This window comes from Dendrobates tinctorius, unplaced genomic scaffold, assembly GCF_039654945.1.
Source record: "Dendrobates tinctorius isolate UK_male_01 unplaced genomic scaffold, ASM3965494v1 ptg000048l, whole genome shotgun sequence".
Lineage (NCBI taxonomy): Eukaryota > Metazoa > Chordata > Amphibia > Anura > Dendrobatidae > Dendrobates > Dendrobates tinctorius.
The window spans coordinates 683,179-705,160 of record NW_027361716.1 but is presented as its reverse complement, the minus strand read 5'-3'; positions in this window follow the sequence as shown (position 1 = coordinate 705,160).

Sequence of the window (21,982 nt, the reverse complement as noted above, 5' to 3'; positions counted from 1 at the left end):
GTCTTAAATCCCAATCTGAAACCCCAGAGCTCCAATCGTCATCATCATTATCAGGTGGCAAGCCTCTGTCAATCAGATCAGCTCCATTACCTCCAGAAACCACCAAAGGGAGCCCAGAAAGAGAACTTGCAACCCCTCTGTCGATCTGATCAGCTCCACTACCTTCAGTAATAACCAGAGGGAAGTCAGAAAGCGAATTCACAACAGTACCCCCTCCTCTTGAGGAGGGGTCACCGAGCCCTCATCCACGCCACCAGGCCAATCAGGATGGGCCAGGTGAAAAGCACAAACCAATCTTTCAAGCATGAATGTCAGAAGCAGAGACCCAAGAATTATCCTCTTGGCTATAACCCTTCCATTTGACCAAGTACTGGAGTCTCCGTCTAGCCAAATGAGAATCCAATATTTTCTCTACCTCATACTCCAAATTGCCTTTAACCAATACAGGGTCAGGAGGCGCCGCCATAGGAACTACTGGCTCCACAAACCTCTTCAACAAAGATTTATGAAACACGTTATGGAGCTTAAACGTAACTGGAAGAGCCAATCGGAAAGAAACGGGATTAAGGATCTCCAAAATCTTATAAGGTCCAATGAATCTTGGCTTGAATTTTGGAGACGCAACCTTCATAGGAATATTCTTTGAAGACAACCAAACCATATCACCCACTTTAAACCGGGGACCAATGGTCCTATACCGGTTGGAAAACCTTTGGGTTTTTCCTGAGAGTGGGACAACTTATCCACCACTTGGTCCCAAATATGCTGCATTATCTCTACCACAGAGTCCACACTTGGGAAGGCCAAAGATTCCACTTGCCCTGAAGAAAATCGAGGATGAAACCCAAAGTTACAGAAAAAGGGCGACATCAAAGTGGCAGAACTAGCTCTATTGTTTAGCGCAAATTCAGCCAAGAGCAAAAATGAGACCCAGTTATCCTGATAAGCAGATATGAAACATCTCAAATAGGATTACAAAGTTTGGTTTGTTCTCTCAGTCTGCCCATTGGTCTGAGGATGAAATGCAGAGGAGAAAGATAACTGAATTCCCAGTTTGGAACAAAAAGCTCTCCAAAACCTGGAAACAAACTGGACTCCTCTGTCCGACACAATGTTCTCAGGAATCCCGTGCAACCGAACCACCTGTTGTAAAAACAAGGGCACCAACTCTGAAGAAGATGGCAACTTTGGGAGTGGTACAAGGTGGACCATCTTAGAAAATCTATCACAAATCATCCAGATAACAGTCATTCTCTGAGAGACAGGAAAATCAGAAATAAAATCCATTGAGATATGGGTCCATGGCCTCCTGGGCACAGGCAGGGGCATCAACAACCCACTAGAACGAGAACAGGGCTTGGACCGAGAACAAGTCCCACAGGACGATACAAAATTCCTGACATTACGAGATAAGGCAGGCCACCAAAAAGACCGACTCACCAAATCTCTGGTACTAAAAATACCTGGATGACCAGCCAACGTGGAGCAATGAATTTCAGACATTACTCTTTTCCTCCACTGGTCAGGGACATACAATCTTCCCATAGGGCAACGTTCAGGTTTGTCCTCCTGAAATTCCTCCAGGGCACGTCTCAAATCGGGTAAAATGGCAGAAAGAACTACACCCTCATTTAGAATGGTAGTAGGCTCAGTCACATCAAGAGAATCCGCAAAGAAACTCCTAGAAAGGGCATCTGCCTTAACATTCTTAGTGCCCGGAAGAAAAGAGACCACAAAATTAAAACGCGTTAAAAACAAGGCCCACCTAGCCTGTCTAGGATTCAAGCATTTGGCTGATTCAAGATAAATCAAATTCTTGTGGTCGGTGAGGACCACAACTTGATGTCTAGCTCCCTCCAACCAATGTCTCCACTCTTCAAATGCCCATTTCATGGCCAACAATTCCCGATTCCTCATGTCATAGTTGCGTTCAGATGGGGAGAATTTTCAAGAAAAGAAGGCACAGGGATTCATCTTAGAAATCACTGGATCTTTTCGGGGCAAAATGGCTCCTGCACAATCTCAGAAGCATCTACCTCCACCTGAAATGGGAGTGAGACATCAGGTTGCCGTAGAACCGGAGCAGAAGTGAATCTCCGCTTAAGCTCCTGAAATGCCGAGACTGCCTCTGGAGACCAATTCACCACATCAGCGCCCTTTTTGGTCAAATCAGTCAGTGGTTTAACAATACCAGAAAAATTACTTATAAATTTACGGTAGAAATTAGCGAAACCCAAAAACTTCTGGAGAGCCTTCAAAGAAGTGGGCTGAACCCAATCATAAATGGCTTGTATCTTGGCCGGGTCCATTTCAATAGCAGACGGGAACAAAATGAATCCCAAAAATGAAATCCTCTGTACATCAAAAAGGCACTTTGATCCCTTAACACACAGAGAATTTTCCCTCAAAATCCGGAACACAGTCCGGACATGTTCCACATGAGAATCCCAATCACTGGAAAAGATCAAAATATCATCAAGATAAATGATCAAAAACTTATCCACAATATCCCGGAAAATATCGTTCATAAAAGATTGGAAGACAGAGGGGGCATTAGTGAGCCCAAAAGGCATCACCAGGTACTAAAAATATCCCTCCGGAGTATTAAACACCATCTTTCATTCATCCCTGTGCTTGATGCGAATAAGATTATACACCCCCTGAGGTCAAGCTTGGTAAACCAACAAGCACTTTTAACTCTGGAAAATAAATCAGAAATCAGGGGTAAAGGGTACTGATATTTAACAGTGATTTTTTAAAGGAACGATAGTCAATACATGGCCTTAATGAACCATATTTCTTGGCCACAAAAAAACAGCACCTAAAGGTTGGTCTAATATGACCTTTCTCCAACGACTCCTTGATATAAGATCGCATAGCATCATGTTCGGGTACCGATAAATATAAAAGCTGACCCTTGGGAAATTTACACCCGGGCATTAACTCAATTGCACAGTCATGACTCCTACGAGGAGGCAAAGACTCAGACTTACTCTCACTAAATACATCAGAAAAGTCAGCCAAATAGTCAGGAATATCATGAGACTGGGGAGAGGTGGAGAAAACAGGAGTGTCACTAAGAACACATTGACAACCCCAACTCACTACAGACATAGATTTCCAATCCAAAACAGGATTATGAGTTTGCAACCAAGGAAAATCAAGAACAATAGTATCATGCAAATTGTGCAACTCCAAAAATTTGCAATTTTCTTGGTGGTCCGGGGAGACCCGCATTATCACCTGGGTCCAAAACTGGGGTTTATTCTCCGCCAAAGGAGTATCATCAATACCCCTCAAAGGGATAGGAGTCCACAGGGGTATCATGGGAAAACCACAATGTTTAGCAAAGTCCAAATCCATCAGATTCAAAGCTGCTCCTGAATCTACAAAAGCCTTAGCGGAAAATCTAGACAAGGAGCAGATCAGGGTAATCGGCAAAAGAAACTTAGGCTGCACACTGCCCACTGCAAATGTATAAGCAAAATGCTTTTCTCGTTTAGGGAAGACAGAAATAGTATGAGAGGCATCCACAGAAAAAATACAGCTTATTACGCCTTCTAATCTCCTGACTTTGTACCCTAGACAAAACCCTATCACATTGCATGGGTTCAGACGTTTGTTCGAAAGGCGGCAACGCCTCTCGTGTAGTTTTACGTTCACATAAACGCCGATCAATTTGAATGGCCAATGACATAGAATCGTCTAGATCAGAGGGAACAGGAAATCCCACCATAACATCTTTTACGGTTTCTGCCAAACCCTTCCGAAAGAGAGCTACTAGGGCATCGTCATTCCATTTAGTAAGGACCGCCCACTTTTGGAATTTTTGACAATATAACTCTGCAGAATCCTGACCCTGGTTCAATGCCAATAAGGTTTTCTCAGCTTGATCAATAGCATTAGGTTCATCATACAACAACCCCAAGGCTTGAAAAAACGCATCCACATTAGCCAGAATAGGATCTCCGGGTGTCAAAGAAAAGGCTCAATCCTGGGGATCGCCGCCCAGCAGGGAAATGACAATTTTAACCCGCTGCACAGAGCTCCCCGATGAGTTAGGTTTCAAAGCAAAAAATAGTGTACAATTATTCTTAAAATTCTAAAATCTAGACCAATCCCCAAAAAACACATCAGGAGTAGGGATTTTTGGTTCAACAGCAGATGATTGAGCGAGATAGGCAGAAATTCCCCGCACTTCAGCAGCAAGCTGCTCCACACGATCAGACAATTGCTTAGTCTTCATTTAGAGGGAAAAAAAAAAATCTCCTCCTGCAGCCCCAGAAAAAAAAAGAGGAAAAAATATATAAAAAAAAAATCCTGACACTTTTTTTTTTTTAAATTCTTTCCTTCTTTAGAGTACCCTAGAGTCTACAGTTAGGCTGGTGATTCTGTTTTGAATGGGTCACTGAGGAGGAGAGCAGATCCAGGCTAAGCCACAGAAGACCAGAGAGGTTGGTGCCTAAGCGGATTGCAGACCCCTGATCCTATCCACACAACTAGTAGTAGCCGTGGAGCGTACCTACGATGATCTTAGACGCCTCAGCACAGCCGGATAGCTAACTAAGTAAAGCAAGAAAGGGGATATCTAAACTGCCCTGGAGCAGACCCCAAAGGAATATATAGCCCCCAAACATATATTGTCAGTGAGACAAGATGTGAACACAAACACAGGCAGGAAAATAGACTGAGCAAATGATGGGGCCCACACTGACTAGACAGGACAGGAAAGGAAAGACACTGTCTGCAATCATGCAAAAAACCCTGCAAAACGTCCAACACATCTGATGCAAAAAAAGCTGAAGTCACACGACTTCGACCCCCACTATAACAGCACTCTGTTATATTCTGAAAGCAGAGCAAAAAGAGACCAATATAACAGGGAATAAAACAAATTAGTCCCTATATAAAGTGCATAGCGGCGCCTCCCGAAGAAGGATAGCAAAACGTGTGTCAGGGCAGCAGGGGCGCCAGGACTTCCACGTGCACTATACTGGTATTGGCTTTCAACCTTTCTAATATGTTATAATGTTGATACCGCTAGGCACTTTATATAGGGTCTAGTTTATCCCTTCTACAGGCACATCATCATGATAAGCTTAATAGCTATTTTCATAGTTTATATTATGAGCACTTAAGCACTTTATTTAGGATTATGGTATTTGTTTACATAACCCCATATTGGCAGTGTTGGCTCTATTTTTGCCTTTTGTGTAATAAATATATATTATGCTACTGGTATAGCGGATTTTTCTCATTTTATCATCTGCTTGTGATCGTGCTGTGTTGTACAGCTTTTTTTGCATTGTGGGTACTCCATGGTATTATGTCCTTGATTTTTGTATTTTCAGTGCCATTTCTTTTTATTTGTTTTTTTAATCGATTTTTTCAATAGATATACTTTTTTATAAGCATCCCTTGAATGTTGCCTATTTCATAGGAACTCAATTTTTGTGATTAAAACTTTATTAAAGAGCAGGAACTGGCTAGCTGTTTTCAAAGTGAAAAGGTGAAGTCTTTGTCAACAAGCCTTTAAAAAAATGAATCCAATTTTTGGAGCGGTTTCATATTTGTGTGCTCTCAGGAGAGTTGGTTTCTCAACAGCAGTGCATTATATCACACAGATGGGTGGTTGGTGCAGTTGTGCAGTGGCAGTGGTAGAGACTTAGGTTGGGAAAGGCAAGGAGATGTGGGGCAGTACAAAGCCAGCAATGGGAGCCCTGACAGTAGGATTACAGTATCTAAGATATTGATGAACAGGGAGTAGATTCCTGACTGAGCATGGATCATTGGCACAGGTGGAATCAGAATGGGACAGGAAGACAGACAATGGACAGTAAGCCAGATATATCATTGGCATCAGACATAGGTAAATGAGAGTTGTCACTGGTTCATGATTGATTCATTTTGACAAATGTAAAGTTTTTCACGCTGGTAAGGGTATACCTGTTCCTCTTGGGGTTGACAAAGGCATTAGCCTGAATACCCTCTCTGATATTAGACTAAAGGCAGGATATATTAACAAAAAATGTCCCAAAGAAAAGCATTTAATGGCACGTCAGTGACGTCACATCAGTTAAACATCAACAACACGGATGTCAGTCCATCCGAGATGAAGAAGAGATCCATAAATAAAAAATTTTAATTCAATATATTAAAAAATGAACATATACGAATAAAAAAGCAACAAAGTTGGGACACCTCACCAACACAGTTTATTCTTAAGGGTGGATACCAATATCCATAAATAACAATATCAGGCTAGATGCTAAAATCCACAGAAATAGCAAAGATTAGTTATATATTTTCAATAACTCACTAACAGAAGAAAATATATAATAACGTGCCCAGTGCTATTAATGTATTATCAATCTAATAATTATCACAGGGTAGAAAATTACCCTAATCCTAAATGGCTCTATCATATAGACTTACACGTAACAATAGCTACTTCAGTGTACACCAATATCCATAAGTTATCCAGAAACTCTAAACACAAAAACAATAATGTGGAGACAGCAAATTACTGTATAGCCATCATACCCTTAAAGGAATCCACAGCAAAATTGAAATAAGAGGCATAAGGAACTCTATTTTAAATGATAATATTATAATAATACCAAAATAGGTCTTACTTAGCCCGGTGGCACAAATGCCATATACCAAACCATATGGAGGGATTCAAGTGCCAAGACCATCAATATATAGAAGATTTGAAATATAAAGAGAACCCAGTATACCTCACAAACGTCATGGTGGCATCCCCTCACCTCGACACGTGTTTCACCACTGGCATGGCTAGGAGAAGGGCACTGGTGTATTTAAATACCATGATGGCCAATAAGGATGTCTGTACTCATAGGATCATGTAGGGGGCATACCGACACCCAACGCTGATGTCGCACCCCATGGTACATTGTAATTTTCTGGATACTGCTCCGTGACACACAAGCTTGGAATGCAAGTGGTCACGTCATGAGCACTTCCAGATGTTCACCCAGGTCCGGGAAAACAGCACATGCGTACAGCCCACAGCAGATCTGTGTTACCTCCGCTGCCACAGCCGCTGCCCGGGTCCCTGCTGCTGCCGGTGCATCTGCTCCCACCACCACTGCCCATGCCCCTGCTGCTGCTGGCTCGTCCGCTGCCACTACCGCTGCCCGGGTCTTCCCGCCGCTGCTGTGCCCTAGCGTGCTGTCTCTGCACGGTCCCGCCGCACTTGTCCTCGGCTTCTGGGCGCGCGCTCTGTGCTGAACACTTGGTGCCTGCGTGTGCATCCTGGATCCCTTAGGGCGCAGCAGTGCGCAGCTCCAGCATTTTATAGGCACTAGGTGCCCTGACCAGGAAATCCTTCTGGTCAATCAGGGTAGTGTTAGGGTATTTCAGGCTGCCTCCTCTTAGTGGAGGCGCCTGATTATCTTATAGGTCCAGCTTATTCATCCCAGGCCGCTTGTGTTACGGTGCACTGCGCTGCCAGCAATACAGCAGGCATATAACCTTGTTTCTCTCCATAGTTCCTCCTACTTCTGGCAGTCCAGAGTTCTGTCGCGGTGTTCCTCCCTGTTTCCTGTGCAGAGTCCTGTCCTGCCTGCCCACTAGGAGTCTCATCCCTGGTTCCTCATCCGTCCTGTGTCCAGTCTTCCCAGTTTCGGGATCCCTCAGATTACCTCTTTCACCTGAAGGACCGATGTTCTTGGGTGTGAGACACCATATGTCTCTAATTGATTGCTCCGTCGAGAAGAATAACACAGACTTACGCTGTATTGTACAACTCGGGAAGCCTGCTGAGACGCCTCTGGCTTATCAGTTAGGTTTCCATTCTTTATAGCAAAGAAGTTAAACATTTACAGACATGCGTAGTATAAAACAATTTCACAACTGGTTTCAACAAGACAGAGGAAGCCATGTAGGCTGAAAAACAGGAATTCATCTGTTATCTGGTTTTAGTTCTCAAGGGAACAGGTAAGATGAGTCTAAACAAGAAAATACAACATAGACAGAACTCAATTTAACTCCTTCAGTTCCTATCAGTCCCCCCTTTGACATCTTCATTCTTCACAATCTGGAACACTGGATCCTGTAATGACAGCTGATAGTGTCCTATTCACCAGGTACTATCCCAGGCCGACGGGTTGCCCGAGGGAGACAGATATCTTCTTTTACCCTCTCCATCCCCCAGTTACTAAGGCCACGTCTGTCATCACAAGAGTACGCTCCTTCATGTCAGAAATGAGATGTCAACCTAAGACTTAAAGGAAACAATTATCAACTTTGGTAAGGGTTCTGTCATTAATTCATCTTTCTCATCTGTTTCTGTATCTTTTCTTACACACAGTTAAACACCAAAAAACGAATTTTAAAAATACATATATTACGAAAAGACAAACAAAGATACGTAGTAGGCTTAATATAATTCCAGCTATCCAACCCCCTATACCTTTAAACCAATTGGCTGGATTCAAAAAGGAGAAGGTATCTGACCACCAACTATCTTTATTGCGATCATTGTCTTTATCATACTGATCTCTGAGTCTTTGAACATCCTCTAATTTTAGTTTTAATCTTAAAGTTTTGTCAGGATCTATATAATGACAGCAAGCGGGTCCGATGACTTGACACATACCTCCTTGTGCTGCAGTTAAATAATCTAATACTATGGTATGCTGATTAGTGACTATGATAAGCTGATTTTGAACAGCAACAGTGGTGTTCAGTATATCCAATATATCCCATATTTGGTCATCTAAATAATCTGTAGCTCTAACTAATTTATCCCACATTTGAGTGATCATAGGGTAGATAAAAATAGAGCTAACAATTTTATTGGCCACACTCATCTGCACTATGTGTGGTCTTCCAGAGAGGCGAGGTGTATTATCAGCAGCTCTTTTGTACAACGTGTGTTTAGGTATGCTCTGAGTACTCAACTGGTCATTCGGAATAACAAAGGTAGCTGGAGTCAAACGACCCAGAGTACAAGCACCTTTTACCCCTACTGGCAACCATTTATATGCATTGTCTCCACATACCCAGTACATGTCACCAGGTAGGTCCCATAGGGCTGAATGTTGTAGTACCAGTCTATGAACTAAATCTATGAACGCAGATGCATTCTGGAGCATGCACCAAGGTGAAAATTGTTCTAAAGGACTACAATAACCTGCATCAGGGTTTCCACAAGGGGAGGTTCCCTTCTTATATTCCGAGGACTCGTTACAAGGCATATTACCAGGAATATTAATACAAGTTTCGTTAGTGCCCTGGGGAAATAAATTGGAGTACTCCCATGACATATTATGTAACTTTCTTTCTAGCAACATTGGTTTGAAGGCATCAGTAGAATGGGAAGTTACATTAAAGCTAACTTGTAAACCATACGTTGGAACTTGTCCCAAGTAGGTTAACCGGGTTCTATTCCTAGGTACCCAAGCCCCCCCCCTTATATGCCAGATATTGAAGGTGAGTACTACTTCCTGAAAGGTTACCTTGCCACCAGGGATATCCTACCCATCCCACAATGGGTATACCAACCGTTGTGTTCCATAACTTCACATTATTTGTGGCATTATTAGCAAGTGTATCAGAACAACTGGTCCAGGCAAATAATTCCTTGGGTGGCACAGGAATAACAAGGAATGGAATACTGGTGGCTGATACTGGTGAATGTGTGCAGATCCAGCAATCTGCTGGAGACTGAGTGTCATTTGACCAATCATTCAGTAATTTTTCATGATGTTGTATAAACTTATTATTCAAGGACATTGGAGAATTTAGACTGTCCCACGCAGCTACCATTATTACAGATAATGCAACAAAACCAAACCAAAACATTATGCACTCTTATGCTTTGTTAATTCCTGTGGCTAGTTTGCAATGCGATGCGTGGATCCAGGTTGGTCTTCCTTCCAACTTAACAGAAGTAGGCGTTGTTAGGAGTACTTGGTAAGGTCCTTGATATCGGGGTTCAAGGGTCTTTCTGGAGTGTTTCTTGACATATACGTAATCACCGGGTTGTAGACAGTGAGTTCCTTCCACACTATCTGGATCTGGAATGGAAGAGAAAACTAGAGAATGCATTTGAGTTAAATGCTTTTGCAACTGGATTACATAACTTGTCAAATTATCCACATTGAGTGTTAAGACCTGTGGGTAGTACAACCCTGTGTTTGGTGGTCTTCCAAACAATATCTCGAAGGGTGACAGTTTAGTTTTCCCCGTGGGTGTGTACCTTACTGAGAATAATGCTAACGGAAGACACTCTGGCCATGGTCTATGGGTCTGTTCCATGGTTTTCTGTATTTTTAATTTTAATGTCCCATTCATTCTTTCTACCTTCCCTGAACTCTGTGGGTGATAGGGTGTATGAAATGTTTGTTCTACACCTATCATTTGCATTACATTTTGCATTACCTCAGCAGTGAAATGTGTGCCTCTGTCTGATTCTATTGTTTCAGGAACACCGAATCGTGGTACTAGTTCCATCACTAGTTTCTTTGCAGTGACTCGAGCTGTAGCCGTTTTCACCGGGTAGGCCTCTGGCCATCCAGAGAACATGTCAACACACACCAGAACATATTCATATGGTCCACTTCTGGGGAGTTGAATGTAGTCGATCTGTAGTCTCTGGAAGGGATATAACGGCCTAGGACTGTGTTTCCGTGGAGTTTTCACTACCTGTCCGGGATTGTGTGCTAGGCATATGGGACAGGAGGTACAGTGTAGCTACGCCACCTTCCCAAACCCAGGAGCAATCCAAACCTTCGTGACTAGGCGTGTCATTCCATTGGCGGACATGTGAGTTGGAAGGTGAACTGCTTCTGCCATCCTTGGGTACAAAACCCTAGGCAAGCAGTACTTCTGATCTTTCTTCCACATTCCGTTCGTCTTCTCAGCTCCCATCTTTTCCCAAGTTTCCTTGTCCGTCTGAGCGGAGTCTTCTTGGAACCTTTGTAAGTCTGTAAACAATTCTGATGCATCCTTGTGCACTATGTTTACTTTTTCTGGAGTCCCCAAGGCAGCTTGCTTCGCCGCCTGGTCTGCTTTTTCGTTGCCTTTTGCTTCCATGTTGTCTTTTCTGGTGTGTGCTGGCACCCTCATAACGGCCACCCCCTGTGTCTGGGCCACATTCTCGAGGATGTCTCTGATCAGTGTGGCATGTTTTACGGGTGTTCCTGCTGCTGTCATGAAACCCCTTGTGCGCCACAAAACCCCAAAATCATGTACTATCCCAAAGGCATATCTTGAGTCAGTGTAGATATTTGCTGTTTGTCCTTTGGAAAGTTTTAATGCCTCATTCAGAGCTGTCAGCTCAGCCTCTTGTGCGGACATGTGGGGTGGAAGTGCCTTTGCTACAATAGTCTCATGTGGTGACACTACCGCATATCCTGTGTGGAATTTTCCACTTTCATCGGCATATCTGCTGCCATCCACAAAAAATATAAAGTCTGGATTTGACAATGGTGTGTCAGTGACATTGGGCAAGCCAACAACTTCTTGCTGCATCAGTTCTATGCAATCATGTTCAACCTCGTGTGGGGGCTCAAAAGAAAGCGATAATGTGTTCTCATCTATATCCCCCCTTTCAGAATCTGCAATTGGCAACAATGTAGCCAGATTCAGATTCTGAGTTTTAGTAAACGTAACATTAGGAGGCATAAGCAAGGCACATTGCAATCTGAGTTGTCTTGCCATAGAAATATGTTTAGCAGAAACCTGATTCAGGATACCGTATATATCATGTGTGGTACAGACAGTTAGTGGGTTATCCAGTACAATATCAGAAACTTTGTCAAGTAGCAATGCGATTGCAGAGACTGCTCTAACACAGGATGGTGTTCCCTGTGCTACAGAGTCTAATTTGGCAGAATAGTATGCAAGGGGCCTATTCTTTTTGTCATGTTTCTGTGTCAAAATGCCAGTAGCATGCCCTCTAATTTCAGCGGCCATCAGTTGAAAGGGTATATCATAGTTAGGTATACCTAATGCTGGGGCTGACACTATGGCCTTCTTCAGATACTGAAATGAGTCTCGTGCAATGTCAGTCAGTTGAAAAGGTATTGTGTTGATGCAATCATACAGTGGCTGCATGTGTTCACTAGCATGTATGACCCATTGGCGGCAAGACGAAACTAAACCCAAAAATGCTCTCAACTGCTTGTGGGTTGTCGGTTCCTTCATTTGTTGTACAATTGTAATTCTGTCATTGGTTAAGTGTCGGGTACCGTGTGATAGACAATGTCCTAAGAATACGACTTTTGGTTGGCAAAACTGTAACTTTTCTCTGTTGACCTTACATCCATTGTCTGATAAAAACATCAGTAGTGAAAGTGTATGGATTCTACAGTTAGCCTCATCAGGTGCACAAAGCAACAGGTCATCCACATATTGTAAGAGCACAACATCAGGTGGGTGTGGCCAGCCGGCCAACACAGATTGCAATGCCTGCGTGTACAGTGTGGGTGAATGCTGCATGCCCTGTGGCAGTCTGGTCCAGGCATATTGTTTGCCCTTAAATGTAAAAGCGAACAGATGCCAACAGCTTTTGTGGAGGGGCACTGAGAAAAATGCGTTTGACAAATCAATCACTGAAAAACATTTCGATTGACTAGGGATTTTCGCCAATAGCGTGTGTGGGTTAGGTACTACTGGTGTCAAAGGAACAAGGACCTTATTTATCTCTCTCAGATCATGTACCATGCGATATTTCGGGGCATCACCTGGTCCTCCTTTCTTTTTGACAGGAAACAATGGCGTATTAGCTTGTGATTTAATTGACACCAATGCTCCATTGTTTACAAGATCAGTGACTTGTGCCTCAATAGCAGCCTCTTGTTGGGCACTGATAGGGTACTGCCGCAGCTGTGGCAATCTTGTGTCTGCGGGCACCTCTACCACAACTGGGGATACGGGAAGTAAGCCAATATCCGCATTCCCTTTTGCCCATAAGGTATCAGGTAATTCGTCTAGGGCTGAGTCCCATGGTTGTGATGTGGTGTCATCATGATTTTGTGACTCGAGAGCTTGAATTATCATGCAAGCCTCAATAGCATCCCCATCCTCATCTGGAATGGTAAGGTGTACTGTACCATCTTCAGTAAATTTGATGTCTGCCTGCAGTTTCTTTAGTACATCTACTCCCAATAGGCAAATTGGTGCTTTTTTGACAAACAAAAATTTATTCAGAAACATTTTAGGTCCTACTTTAACTGGCAGAGGTTTGCTAAAAGGGATTAAGCTAGATTGTCCACTAAATCCTGAAACAAAGGTCGAGTTTTCTGAAAGGAGATCTGGAGTTATTACTTTGTCATTAACCACTGAAGAGGTTGCTCCGGTATCTACTAGAAAGGGTACCTTTTTTCCATTTACTTTGATTTTAACTACTGGTTCCCTAGAATCAAGTTGCATTCTAACTGCACCTAGTCAGTTAGTAGGTTCCTCCCTCCTAGGCTGAGATTCTCTATCCGCTTTTCGTTTACGGCAATCTCTCTGGAAATGACCTGGCTTTTTACAGTAATGACATGTAAAAGTTCTCCTCCTAACCTCATTGATTGGATGTCCTTGGTTGTCAAATTGGGTCACCGCTACTCTTGTTTTGGCCGGTGGTGCATTCTTCCTTTCCTGCAAATCTAATTCAATGCCCATAGCTTTTTGTCTTAATCCATGGACATCAGGTACTGATCTCCAATCAGGGGTGCTTATTTTCAGGGGATCTCGTATTTCTTTGAGCAACCCTTCCATAAAGGCTTTTGCCAATAGTCGTGATACCCCCTCATTATTTGTATCAAGACCCTCATCTTGGAACGCCGTTTCCAATATCCGAAAGAAATCGGTCACTGACTGTCCCGGTTTCTGCGGTATGGCTGTCATGTTACCTCTCTGTCTCTGCTTCGTCTGCATAAAATTGTCAAGGGCAGTTAAAAAGGGCTCTCTCGAAGCCTGAGTTCGAGGATTACCTTCTTGATCATTATCAGCGGGTCTATTTGGTCCAACAATCTGTGAAAACTCCCCTTGGGTAGTTATTGGTAGTTTTAATCTGCATAAGTCTTCCCCATCCAACCAGGTCCCTCTGTGTACAGTCAGTACTTGTCTTATGTACCGGGCAAACCCCATAGGAAAGGTAGTGGGATCTGGAGCATTAGACAATAATGCCATACATTCTGGAGCGGACCATGGAGTATAATGGGTAGTCTGAATCTGTCTGGTGCGGGTAACACCCTGTTCATCTGTTTCCCTGAAAGGGCGTGTTTGGGTCCTAACGGGGGCTAATCTGCTAGGGTGATGGTAACGGGGTGCTCCACAGGCTAGACACGTCTCTCTCCAGTGTGGATTTTGTTGACCACAATTATTACAAGTCCATCCTAGATCGCCATTGCTAGGTAATGGTGATTGTACATCAGGGCACAGTCCGGTGGGCAGTGATATAACCGGTGCTGCAGGTGGGGTTGTTATACGGGCTGGGGCAGGATATGGTGGTGGTTCCTGCTTCTCTGACACAGGGCTAAATTCTTTGGGACGAATCCATCGTTTTGTTTTCTCATTATATGCCCAGTTCTCTCGCTTAGCAACCTGTGATACTTTAATGCATGCCTCCACTTGTTCCCCCCACTCATTGTCTGCAATTCTTCCTGATTTTATGTCTTTTATCTCATTCCACTTTTCTTCATCTAGAGCTTCTTTACCTTTTAACTTAAACTCTCTTAATACTGCTTTTAGGTCCTTTGCTGCACTACTTCCACATCTGTCCTTTATTATCTCACTTAACAATTTTCCTTCTACCACTGTTTTCCCCTGACTGTTTCCCATTTTCTTGTCCCGTATCACTTATCCCTTCTGTTAGTCCCCTGCCTTAGGTGGTGTATTGGGTAAGCTCAAGACTCAGCTCTACTATACCTCGTTACCTTCTTCCTAAGGTGCTAACAGACTGAATGGACTTTCTGTTCCTCTTTGTATTATATGTTTCGTATACTTATACGCTATATACACTGCAAACAGAAGCACTCCCACGATACACAGGGATGTGAACAGGACATCCATTCACTGGGTTTCTTCAGTCATATCTTGTCACAGGCTTATATTGTTATCCTGTGCTCATTCAATCACACTCTTATCTGTCACAAGGTTTATTCGTAAAGGGTGCTGATTTAAGCTTAGGCGGTGACCTCCCCGAAAGGACGCTGTCACATGACCCAGTTAGGCAATATCACCACTCTTTGAACGAATACCTGCTGTCCAGCTTATTTTCTACTTTCCACAATCCTTCAACTCAGAGCAGCCACTCAACAACCTCCCTGATTCCTAACACGGAATCTTCTATTGTGGAAAACTTGTCCGTCTGGGCTTTGTAATATGAACTGTTCACCTAGCCTTATATTCCGTAATGTCTGACCTCTCAACGTATTACTCAATGGGATATGTGTATTCAATGCTAACAGTATCCACCACTGATCTCCCTTTTTGGCATAATGAAACTTTCTTATATTGGTGTCTGGGGTTGTTCCTGCAAATGTCCAATCACCATACCCGTTATGATTTGCATCAGTTCTTCTCCTGAAGATAGCAGTACACAGACAGAATCTGCAATGACCTCTCATTCGAGCAAAAATTACATATGCGTATCACACCCGATTTCCTCAGAGTTCTTATATAGACCTGATCCTACGGCCCCCTCCTCTACTAGATTCCCCTTTATACGGACCTTAGTTACAATGATAGATTATGAAGAGCAGAGAAGAGAAGAATTGATCTCTTACCTGGCCAGGTGTTTAGGTCTGCTGTTCACAATTTCATCAGTAACTGGAATGGTCTGTAGATCGGGTAGTCTTGGAGAGGTGCCTATATCAGGTCCCTGTTTCGGGCGTCAGGAAACTGTCGGGATCCCTCAGATTACCTCTTTCACCTGAAGGACCGATGTTCTTGGGTGTGAGACACCATATGTCTCTAATTGATTGCTCCGTCGAGAAGAATAACGCAGACTTACGCTGTATTGTACGACTCGGGAAGCCTGCTGAGACGCCTCTGGCTTATCAGTTAGGTTTCCATTCTTTATAGCAAAGAAGTTAAACATTTACAGACATGCGTAGTATAAAACAATTTCACAACTGGTTTCAACAAGACAGAGGAAGCCACGTAGGCTGAAAAACAGGAATTCATCTGTTATCTGGTTTTAGTTCTCAAGGGAACAGGTAAGGTGAGTCTAAACAAGAAAATACAACATAGACAGAACTCAATTTAACTCCTTCAGTTCCTATCACCAGCCTTCCTTGATCCTCGTCCCTGGTTCCCATATTGTTTCCTGACCTCCTACGGTTCCTTCCTGTCTCCTTACCTGTGTGCTTCCTGAGCCGCCCCCCCTTGGTATCGGCTACTGTGGTTTCTGTGACCTCTGGGCTTGCCCCTAATGGTCCCTGTATAGGGGTCGGTCCTCACCAGGTCAGCTCGCCCAGGGGTTGGCCGGTTCCACAGTCCAGAGGGTCCACTTCAGGTAGCTCTCCCTCTGGAGGCACTACAATCTAGAGATTCAGTACATAGATGTAAGCGATGGCAGGTCAGTATTGATGCTCAAGTTAGTGTGACTGTGCAGAGAAATGGGAATAATAATGATTGTCAATAATAACACATAAAAATATGTAAAGCCTGGACATGAAAATCAAGTGGGTGTGGTCTCACTCTCCTGAGCTGGAAATTGTATATAAAGCTTCAACAGACAGGTGTTTCTCTGCTTGGGCCCAGTCCATTTGTCTAATCTTAATCACACACTGACGTCAACATTGACACATCGTAAGGTTTTAATATTAGACAGTGTAGGACTGTCCTGATCAGAGTTACATTGTCATGGTGGAATGGTTTTTATGCTATTTTTTATTTTAAAATAGTATTACCGTATATACTCGTGTATAAGCCAACCCCCCTAATTTTGCCACAAAAAAACTGGGAAAACTTGTTGACTCGAGTACAAGCCTAGGGTGGAAAATGCAGCAGCTACTGGTAAATTTCAAAAATAAAAATAGATACCAATAAAAGTAAAATTAATTGAGACATCAGTAGGTTAAATGTTTTTGAACATCCATTTTGAATCAGGAGCCCCATATAATGCTCCATACAGTTCATGATGGCCCCATACGATGCTTCATACAAAATATGCGACATATAATGCTGCACAAAGGTTAATAATGCCCCCATAAGATGCTCCATAGAATAATATGCCCTATATAATGCTCCATAAAGGTTATGCCCCCATAAGATGCTCCATAGATTATGCCCCTATATGCTGCTCCATAGACTATGCCCCATATGCTGCTCCATAGACTATGCCCCTATATGCTGCCCCATTGAATATGCCCCCATATGCTGACCCATAGAATATGCCCCCATATGCTGCTCCATAGAATATGCCCCCATAAGCTGCCCCATAGAATATGCTCCCATATGCTGCCCCATAAGATGTTCCAGATATTATGCCCCCATATGCTGCTGCTGCAAAAAAAAAAATGCCATACTCACCTCTCCTGCTCATGACCCCACACCTGAGATATTCACCTGTCCGGGCTCCATCGCTGCTCACCTGTCACCGCTGTCTGCCACGTCATCTGTCAGTGACTGTTCAGCCAGCAGAGGGCGCGGCGCGCACTAACAATGTCACCGAGCCCCCTGCTGGCTAAACCTCACTGACACAGGATGCAGCAGACAGCGGTGAGCAGTGTGGGAACGGGGACAGGTGAATATAGCTATACTTACCTCCCCTGGTGCGGTCTCTGCAGCCCGGCTTCTCCACGGTCTCCCTTCCTGCCTTCAGCGGTCACGTGGTACCACTCATTACACTCATGAATATGTGCATAATGAGTTCATTGGGTTAGTTTAACAAGTGGGGTTAGTTTAACAAGTGGGTGTTTTGTCTAATCCTTTATCATTGAGGTATATTTAAAGCCCAGAAATCCCATGATCAGCCATACCAGAATTATCCTATGGTTTCATCTATCATGAATTCTATATCATACATCCATCTATTAAGCCTCCTGATGGACCGAATGAACGGGGAAACTATTTGAGGCACAGCAGCTTTATGATAAGTTCCCTATTGTATATACATTGTCCCTCTTTTTACAAGCATTAATCATTTTTATTAGACTTATTTAGCTTCTATTATTTAGGAATTTCAATTACCTTTAATGCTTTAAGTCTCGCTTCCATTTCTATTACCTTACCTATATTACCACCTATATTTTATTACAGGGGAAGATAGGGAGAGCCGTCGCTGAGTTTGGGCACCATATCTTGTATCTGTTAAGCTGCCAACCTCTGCGGCTAGGCAGTATCACTTAAGGCTAACAGCTATGGACAAATACAATCCTGTTTTTACTTGTTTATAACATCTTATGTGAGTTAAAGGACCAGACTTTTAGCATTTGGGTGAATGGTCCTAAGCTTTACGGTATATCAATATTATTTAATAATGTATGTGACACTGCTATAATGATGTTTTTAACACTTTATGAATAAAGAGTCTATTTTTAAAGGGGTTATATGTTCACATATGCAACTTTTTGGTTATCTGCCATTGTACACCAACCCATTGACAAGTACCAAGAGTCATACTCCAAGGAAAGATGCGGTGATTGACTGTGCCAGCCAACCTGCCCAGCAGCCATCTGTTATGAGGATAATGTGGCCTGAGACAGCAAAAGGGACTGTTGCCTACAGCATAAAGTAGCATGAGACAGGAGCTGTGCTTATTAAAGGGGTTGTCCACTACTAGGACAAACCCTTCTTAAAGTAAATGTTCGGTTGCAATAAAATAATAAAGCCTATACTCACCTCCCGTGCTAGAGCCTTTCCCACGGTGCCCGCACTCGCTCTCCCCAAGGCTGTGATGTGGTGTTGGGACACGTGACACTGGTGCCCAATCAGCGCCGGTGTCACTGTCTCTGCCTTCAGACATACTGAACATGAATTGGAAGCCAGGGACCAGCTGCAGCCTGGACTTCCTCTTCATGTTCAGTTTGTCCGAAGGCAGAGACATTGACACCAGCGCTGACTGGGCGTCGGGCATCATGTGTCCCAACTAGAGTTGAGCGATACCGTCCGATACTTCAAAGTATCGTATCGGATGGTATCGGCCGATCTTTAAAAAAAGTATCGGTATCGCCGATTCCGATACCGGAAGTCCCATTCAAGTCTATGGGACTTCCGGTATCGGAATAAGAAAAACCCTTTCCTGCCCTTGTACAGCCTCTCTGGGGTCTGTACGGGCCTTTCGGGGGGCTGTGCCGGCCTGCCAGGGGGTCTGTGCAGGCTCCGGTGGTCTGTGCCGGCCTGCCGGTGGTCTGTGCAGGCTCCGGGGGGCTGTGCCGGCCTGCCGGGGGGCTGTGCCGGCCTGCCGGGGGGCTGTGCCGGCCTGCCGGGGGGCTGTGCAGGCTCCGGGGGGCTGTGCCGGCCTGCCGGGGGGCTGTGCCGGCCTGCCGGTGGTCTGTGCAGGCTCCGGGGGTCTGTGCAGGCATCGTCCGATGGGACTACAAGTTCCATCGGGCGATGCCTGCTACCATGACAGTGATTGACACATTAGCCAATGATGGGACAGTAGTAGTCCCATCATCCGGCTAATGTGTTAAATGTAAAAAAAAAAAAAAAAAAAAAAAAATTACATGCTACATACATACAACATGAATACTACATACATGCTACATTCATACTACATACTACATACATGCTACATTCATACTACATAAATACTACATGCAACATACATACTACATATATACTACATGCATGCTACATACATACTGCATGCTACATACATACCACATATATACTACATACATACTACATGCATGCTACATGCATGCTACATGCTACATACATAACACATATATACTACATGCATGCTACATACATACTACATACTACATATATACTACATGCATGCTACATACATACTGCATGCTACATGCATGCTACATACATACTACATACATACTACATATATACTACATGCATGCTACATACATACTACATGCTACATACATACTACATATATACTACATGCATGCTACATACATACTACATGCTGCATACATACTACATATATACTACATGCATGCTACATACTACATGCTACATACATACTACATATATACTACATGCATGCTACATACATACTACATGCTACATACATACCACATATATACTACATACATACAATACATTCATACAATACATACATAGACATACAGTACATATAACATAGAGTAACATACTTACCAATACTTGTCACATTGTTCCCCGAAGCCATTGTCTTTTCCGGGATAAATATTAACATAACAAACCACAAAAATACTCACCCACGATCCGAAGCAGTCCACGAGTGTGTCCCACGACGATCTTGGGTAGAGAACTGCAGCATCAGATGATGCTGCCGTTCTCTACGGGCTGCAGGAATCCAATGACGGAAGGTAGGTATCCTTCCGCACTGTATTCCTCCGCCACTTAAAAAAAAAAAGTCCCTAGTCTCACTTTATGCCATTGCTGTGTGGGAATTTCCCACACAGCAATGGCATAAAGTGAGACTAGGGACTTTTTTTTTTTAAGTGGCGGAGGAATACAGTGCGGAAGGATACCTACCTTCCGTCATTGGATTCCTGCAGCCCGTAGAGAACGGCAGCATCATCTGATGCTGCAGTTCTCTACCCAAGATCGTCGTGGGACACACTCGTGGACTGCTTCGGATCGTGGGTGAGTATTTTTGTGGTTTGTTATGTTAATATTTATCCCGGAAAAGACAATGGCTTCGGGGAACAATGTGACAAGTATTGGTAAGTATGTTACTCTATGTTATATGTACTGTATGTCTATGTATGTATTGTATGAATGTATTGTATGTATGTAGTATATATGTGGTATGTATGTAGCATGTAGTATGTATGTAGCATGCATGTAGCATGCATGTAGTATGTAGCATGCATGTAGTATGTATGTAGCATGCATGTAGTATGTATGTAGCATGCATGTAGTATGTATGTAGCATGCATGTAGTATGTATGTAGCATGCATGTAGTATGTATGTAGTATGTATGTAGCATGTATGTAGTATGTATGTAGTATATATGTAGTATGTATGTAGCATGTAGTATGTATGTAGCATGCATGTAGTATATATGTAGTATGTATGTAGCATGCATGTAGTATGTATGTAGCATGCAGTATGTATGTAGCATGTATGTAGTATGTATGTAGTATATATGTAGTATGTATGTAGCATGCATGTAGTATGTATGTAGTATGTATGTAGCATGCAGTATGTATGTAGCATGTATGTAGTATGTATGTAGTATATATGTAGTATGTATGTAGCATGCATGTAGTATGTATGTAGTATGTATGTAGCATGCAGTATGTATGTAGTATGTATGTAGTATATATGTAGTATGTATGTAGCATGCATGTAGTATGTATGTAGCATGCATGTAGTATGTATGTAGCATGCATGTAGTATGTATGTAGTATTTTTTTTTTTTTTTTTTTTAACATTTAACACATTAGCCGGATGATGGGACTACTACTGTCCCATCATTGGCTAATGTGTCAATCACTGTCATGGTAGCAGGCATCGCCCGATGGGACTTGTAGTCCCATCGGACGATGCTTGCACAGACCCCCGGACATCAGCACAGCCCCCCGGCAGGCCGGCACAGCCCCCCGGCAGGCCGGTACAGACCCCCACAGGGTGCACAGACCACCGGCAGGCCGGCACAGCCCCCCGGCAGGCCGGTACAGACCCCGGGCAGTCCACACAGCCCCCCGGCAGGCCGGCACAGCCCCCCGGCAGGCCGGCAGAGACCCCCGGAAGGCCCGAAATGACGGCGCATCATGATGCGCACACACCGCGCATCATGATGACGTCAGGCCGTCAATCAACTGAACTTCCGATTCCGATGCCGAATTCCGATATTGAAAAAATATCGGAAGTCGGTATCGGAATTCCGATACAGCA